The following is a 7,365-nucleotide window of genomic DNA, read 5'->3' on the forward strand; positions in this document are numbered from 1 at the left end:
TTGTTCACAAGATCATGAAAAATGTTGATAAAAGCTATGGAGAACCACAACGTGATGTGGTTTTATAAGCTCGGGAAGAAACTTTGTATAATACTAGGAAAAAAAGAACAGAAAATTCTCACCATTATTTATTAGGCCATTGATGATATAAACTCTGAAAAGTGTTTTGGAGTGTAATGACTATGAGGCAAGCATGAAAACTTTTGGAAAATACGTATAAATAAGTTAATCGAGTCAAAAAGTCTTGAACTCAAAAAATTGAGAGGTGATCATGAAGCATTACATATGAAGGAGTTTGAATCAATCTCATATTATACTTAGATTGCTAGGTGTGGTAAATGAAGTGAAGAGGTATCATGAGACAATAAACGATGAGCAAGTAGTTGGATAGTTCGCTCATGGGGCAAAAAAAATTCAACTTCATAATTATAGCTATTGAAGGATTAAAGGATTTGAGTACAAAGTTTCCGTTGAGATAATAAAGAAGATAATCAAGGAAAAATTATCGTGGTAAAAGTCGTGAAATGTGATGACTTCGAAGGTTGTAGTGGAGGAAACTTTGGTCCATTTAAATTTAATGGGAGTAATTCCAAATTCAATCCATCAGAAGGTCGTGGAAGACAAAATTATCTGAGACTATATGAAAGAAGATCAATTGATGGTAGAAGGTATGACAAAAGTGATTTTAAATGTTATAATTGTCATAAATTTGGTCATGACACAGGGTGTAATCAATTGATTCCATAAGGTATGACAAAAGTGAGATTAAATGCTCTAGTTCTTGCAGTGGGAAGTACTCATAACACATGGTGGCTATTGTAGATCATTCGAGTCAGACCCAGTTATGGCACAGTTGATTGGGACACATGAGTGAAAAATGTATGAAAATTCTTCACTCTACTGGGAAGCTACGGGGACTTAAGGCAGTTGAACACAAGTTATATGAAGGGTGTGTGTATTTGGGAAGCACAGTCGAGTCAGTTTCTTAAAGACAGGATCAACACCGAAGTCTACAAAATTGTTACTAGTTCACACCAATGTTTGAAGGCCTTCTAAAATTTCTTTCATTGGAGGTTCTAGATACCAGTAACTTTCATAGACAATTCAAGCAAGAAGGTACATACTTATTTTCTTAAACATAAGTCTGATGTATTTTCTGTCTTCAAAATATGGAAGACAACGACAGTGAGTACATATGTGAAATTTAAGAAATATTGTACAGATAGTGGAATAATGATGGTAAAGACTATTGTAGAGGCACCACAATTGAACAATGTGGCTGAGAGAATGAACAAGATATTGATTGAGCATGAGAATACATGTAGAATTGCGTAAGATGTTCTGGGCAGAGGCAATCGACTATGCGACCTATCTGATCAATAGGAGCCCCACCACATCACAAGACTTCAAATTGCCTGAAAAAGTCTTGATCGGTAAACATATAGACCTTTTCCATCTAAAGATTTTTTGCTATGTCTCTTACCTTTACATTGATGCTTCAGATAAGAGTAAACTGGATGTCAAATCCAATAAGTGTTTCTTTCTTGGGTATGGTGGAGCTAAGAAAGATTGTAGATTTTGGGACGACCAAAATTATAGAAGATTATCAGAAGTAATAACGTGATCTTCAATGAGGAAGTTTTGTACCAAAGACATAACTAAAGTTGATTCAGGAAAGACAGAGTCAGATGGAAGTAAAGGAGAGAAGACTCAGTTCATAAGTCCTCTTGAGGTTGGGACTAAGACAACAAGGATTGAAGATCAGAATGCAGCTACTCATAAAGAAACAGTTGTGGTATCTGAGGAATAGGTTGTGAAATATAAGGAACCAGTTGTGCAAACTGATGAGGTTCAGAAAACACCACCAACAGTAGTTAGAAGATCTGGTAGAACGGTCTGAGACCACCATAGAGGTATTCCTCTACTTTGGACTATATTTTACTGACTGACAGAGGTGAACCCAAATTTATGAAGAGGCAGTTAAGTTGGAAGACTCTGTCAAGTGGGAGTTGGTCATGAAAAACTAAATGAATTCCCTAATGACTAGATATGACAACTTGTTGAGTTACCAATAAGAAAGAAAGCTTTGCAGAATAAATGGGTATATAGAATCAAACAAGAGCCCAATGACAGCAAAAGATACAAGGCAAGACTTGTAGTCAAAGACTTTCAACAAAAGGAAGGTATTTACTTTAATAAGATTTTCTCTTTCATAATTAAACTAACAACCATTAGAATTGTTTTATCGACAGTGGCAAAAGAAGATTTGTTCCTAGAGCAAATGGATGTAAAAATAGCTTTTCTTTATGATGATATGGAGGAAGATATTTACATAGTGCAGCCACAGGAATTCATAATACAAGGGCAAAAGAAAATGATATGCAAACTTCAGAGAAGTCATATAGTCTCAAACAAGCACCCAGACAATGGTACAAAAAGTTTGACAATTTTATGTGCTGCAATGGATTTCAAAGGTGTCAAGCAGATCATTGCTGCTAGGTAACTCATTTATCATTCTATTGTTATATGTTGATGACATGTTGATAGCAGGACTAAACAAAGAGGAAATTTTGAAGATAAAGGCTTAATGATCTAAAGAATTTGCCACGAATTCCTGTGGCAAATATGATATTTTGACATTGTAATAGAAAGAGTATGTGCATAAAGTAAACATGAGAAATGCAAAACCTCTGAGTACTCATTACATTTAGTTAGTCACTTCAGATTATGTAAAGAGTACTCATCTACTACTGAGCAGGAAAAAGATCATGTGGCTAGAGTGTCATATGCTTCACCTATAGGCAGCCTGATATATGTCATGGTTCGACAATACTTGATGTTGCACATGTAGTGGGAGTTGTAAGTAGGTATATGAATAACCTAGAAAAATAATATTGGGAGGTTGTGAAGTGAATCTTTTCAGATACTTGAGAAAGACGACTGGTTATGCTCTACACTTTAAAATGTCAGACTTTAAATTACAGGGATATGTAGATGCAGATATGGTAGGGGATATAGATGGTGGAGAGAGTACCAACGAGTATGTTTTTACTTTGGGTAATACTGCGATTAGTTGGGTCTCCAGGCTGTATAAGATAGTAACATTTTCTACTACTGAACCTAATACGTTGCAATTACTTAAGCAAGCAATGAAATAATATGGCTTCAGTATTTCTTGGAAGAATTTGGCTTGAGAATGAGAAAGTGGATTTTGCATTGTGACAGTCAGAGCGCTATTTATTTAGCAAAGAATCTAGTCTTTCGTTTGAATGAAACACACTCAAGTGAGATACCATTTTATTAGATCATCTTTGGAAGATGGGTGCTGATGCTTTAAAAGATTCCAAGTTATCAGAGTCCAACTGATATATTTACCAAGGCTGACTTTGTTAATAAGAACTTCAGTTTAGACTTCTCCACGAGTAAAGAAGAAACCACTACCGTTGCAGAGGAGACTTATTGCTTATTTTATCTCCAAGTGGGAGATTGTTGAGGATATGGAGCCAAACCAAGAACGAAATTTTATTTATTCATTTTCGTATAGGGAATATGATTTTTAATTATTCTCTTCGTATTTAGCTTGAGCCTTTTTATTTTTCTTTTCTCCTCTAGTTTTTGTCATATCATTTATTATAAATAGAAATACATGGGTCATTTTATTGGTGTGCACAACTAGAAAGTCCTGATAAATTCTTCAAGAGAGAGAGTTTGAAAGCTTAATACTTGTGGATCGATTAGAGAGTTTGAAAGACTTCTAGAGTGATTCATTAGCATATTCTGTGTCAGTGAAAACTGACAGAAATCACAGTAAAGGACTTGTAAACTCTTGGAAGATTCTTCAGACACTTTAGTAGAATCTGCAACGATAGTAGATAATGAGATGTAGCTCACATTGGGTGAACCAGTATAAATTTAGCATTTAATTTTTCTTCTCCCTAATCTTAATTTATTGTTCTTGTTACTTAAAAGTTTTAGATTGATTTATCCTTTTAAGTTGTAAGTTCCCAATTTTAAATTTGAATTCCGCATTAATTGGAACAAGAACTTGATCTGGGATTAACTAACAAATATTGTCTGCATTTGTGATTGAGATAATTATTAGTTGGCTGCATTATTTTCCCTAACAGAACATTGCTAGAGTTTGTAGGAAAACATGTTTGTGAGAGGTGTCTTAAAGTAAAACATGTTTTAATTATGCTAGATACATGATAGATATACATGTATAATTAATTAAGTATATTCATGTATTTAGTTTTTAAAGATAAATTAATGGTTGAACCATATATGTACCCATTCATAGTATTAGGAGTCATTGCATTACCTTGGATCTATCAGACATATAAATAGGATTCTTTTGGTGTATTTAAAGCAAGTACGTAGAGAAGGAAACAAAGATAGTATGAAAAGTATATGAATCAAATTTCTTTTGTCTTAAATAAGTATTTTTTTATTTTCAATTTATGATTGTTCATCACACGACTTCCAATAATCTACCTTTATATTTTTTGTACCTTTGAAGTTTGTCCATGGTCTATTGTGGTCTATTTGAGATAATTTTAAATTTTTAAATAAAATAATATGTTGGAAATGTTGATGGCGTATCGACTTAAAATTTCAGAATCTTGAAAAAAAAAATTTATTCTCTTCCAAACTTAAGAACACACACAAAAACAAAATTGTTCTCTCGAATAACTCTTTTTTAGTTGATATGCTTTCTTGTTATGAATTGCTTGGTTACAAATGAGGGAGATGATTCTCTTTATATGCTATCCGAAAAGACACTAATTAAATATGAATGCATGTTCTACTAATATATACATGCATATGTATGTATATATATACACACACATACATATATATATGACTGCAGGTATATAAACTATTAATGTATCTTACATTAATGTACATGTACTTAAACTTTTATAAATTCACGAATCTACAAAATAGAAATTCATATATGTAGATATGAATCCATGCATCTAGCTTTGATTGTATTCTGACAATATCATATCTAAATCATATAGTAGAAAATATTTTAAAAATTTCTAAGTGCTTAGGAAAGGAAGTACTTCTAACTTATATATACTCTCCTATCCTAAGTAGGGATGTATATTTATCACCGAAAAATCGATCTGACCGAAAAAACCAACCAACCAAACGTCGGTTGATTGGGTTCTATTATAATTCAGTCGGTGTCGGTTTTGCATTTTGCAAAACGGATTGGTGGATCGATGAGAGAAACTAACATAGGGAAAACTGACTGAACCAAGTTAATATCGATAATTAAAAAAAGCGTAAAAATACGAACCTTCCAACCCCGTCGTTAATTGAGGTGCTTTTGAGAAAGCGAGGGCCACCTTGTTTTTTTCTTAAAACCACCCAAAATTCTTTTATTTTTTAATTATCTATTATTCCTCTTTCTCTCACATCTCTCCTTCCCCTAGGTACTTTTCCCATTTTCTCATCAAATTTCATACTCTTCCCTTCACATTTATCTATCTTTTTCCACTCCTCTTTGTTTTTCATACCGCTTCGATCTCCATTGTGTTGTGTTCTTCTTCGTTCTTCCATTCTTCCTGCATGTTTTTCATTTCATCTTCTTCAAGTTTGTGTTCTTGTGCTACTTCTTCAAATTTTCATCTTCTTCCACCTCTTCTACATCATCTTGTGCATCTTCATCTTCTTTTTTTAGAAAAAGTCGGTTTGATGAAAATCGATCAACCGAACCGATTGTTTCGTTGGTCGGTGGAAAATTATATATTTTGATCAGTCGATTTATATTTCTTAAAACCGATTGTGTGTCGGTCAGCGTAGGTTTGGGTGTGAAAACAGACCCGATTGACCAATGTACACCTTTACTCCTAAGTTAGTATATGAAGTCTATTAATACATTTTGTTCTACAATAAAAACCAGACTTTGGGAAAACATAGTTTCAAAAGATGACCCATAAATAAAAAAATGAGAAAGTAAACTAGACAAGGAATTAAATGGCTTGTTTGGTAACGTTCCTGTTTTTTTGTTTCTCGTTTCCAAATTTTATTTTGAAACTTAAGCATTTGACAAATATTTATGTTTCTTATTTCTCATTTTTTAGAAACATTTTCGAAATATTATAGACATTTTGGAAACAACAAAAACAAATTTCTGGTTTCTTGTTCCATTTTCAATTTGTTCCAAAACACAAATAAAAATATTTTTATAATTATAAAATCTATGGTGTTGGGGTCATAAAATTATGTTTTTTCTTTATTAAAAAGAATGAAATAGAAACGTGAAACGAGAACGTTATTAAACACGTCTTAAATGTTTAAAAATAGTAGCCTAGGTCTACTATTACAATAGTAAAGCCTTTTGTTTTATTCAATGCTTTTGAAGAGGAACTACAACAAATTAAACAACTTTTCTAATTTTAACCGTGCTAATTATATTTTTGTAACCACTAGTTAGCTATATAACAATTTGGCAAAAGAAATTAATAAGTAGTGGTTCAACTATCTTCAAACTAACAAATATCCACCTTTGAACTAGCAAAAGGAAAACAAAGGTCTAGCTACTTCACAATTTTTTGTCTCATTTTTAAGCACCAACTCTCACCCAAATAAGCTCTTGAAACTTGTTTGTAGAACTGATTTCGTAAGAACAATTGCTGCATTCCCTTAAGTATGAACTCATTTACTTTTGTAGCCCCCACAACATTTTGTCTTGTAAAATATAACTTCATATCTATGAAGTTCATGAAATTAGGACTTAGTGAAGAGAAGGGGCATTCGCCTCATTTTACTTTTTTTTCTTCTTTTTTTTTTTGACAGAAAACAGACTAAACAATTTTAATTTAACATGATAGAAGTTTTAATATCCTAGTGTTAGGGGAGAATATTTATGTAGTATTTGTTTAGAAGTTTAGATTTTTATGTCACACAACTTTTTTTAGTACAACATGTGGGGGTGGGGTATCGAACTCACAACCTCTTCGTTGGAAATATATGTCGATTATCGCTAAGCAATGCTCGCTTTTGACATGTTTGCACGAATTAATTCTTTGGTTTATGATCTAAAAAATTAATATATATGTAGTCTATCAGGATGATTATCTCATATTATAAATTTCAACTTATTATAATAAGTTCTAACTTTGTAATTGCTTTTGCTTTGGTAACCACAGGTATGGAACCCACCCCATCCCAAAATATCCTCCCACGCGCGGTAGACATCCTCCCACTTGTAAGCACCGAATTACTTTTGCCCTTTAGCTATTGATTAAAATTAATTAATAATTTTTTTTGTGGTAATTGGTATATGATGGTAGTGTTGACTAATCATAGTGTTAGTGAAAATATATATACCTACACACACAAGGCAATATA

This window comes from Momordica charantia (assembly GCF_013281855.1).
Source record: "Momordica charantia cultivar OHB3-1 chromosome 11 unlocalized genomic scaffold, Mcharantia_2.0 BLBB01000011.1, whole genome shotgun sequence".
NCBI lineage: Eukaryota > Viridiplantae > Streptophyta > Magnoliopsida > Cucurbitales > Cucurbitaceae > Momordica > Momordica charantia.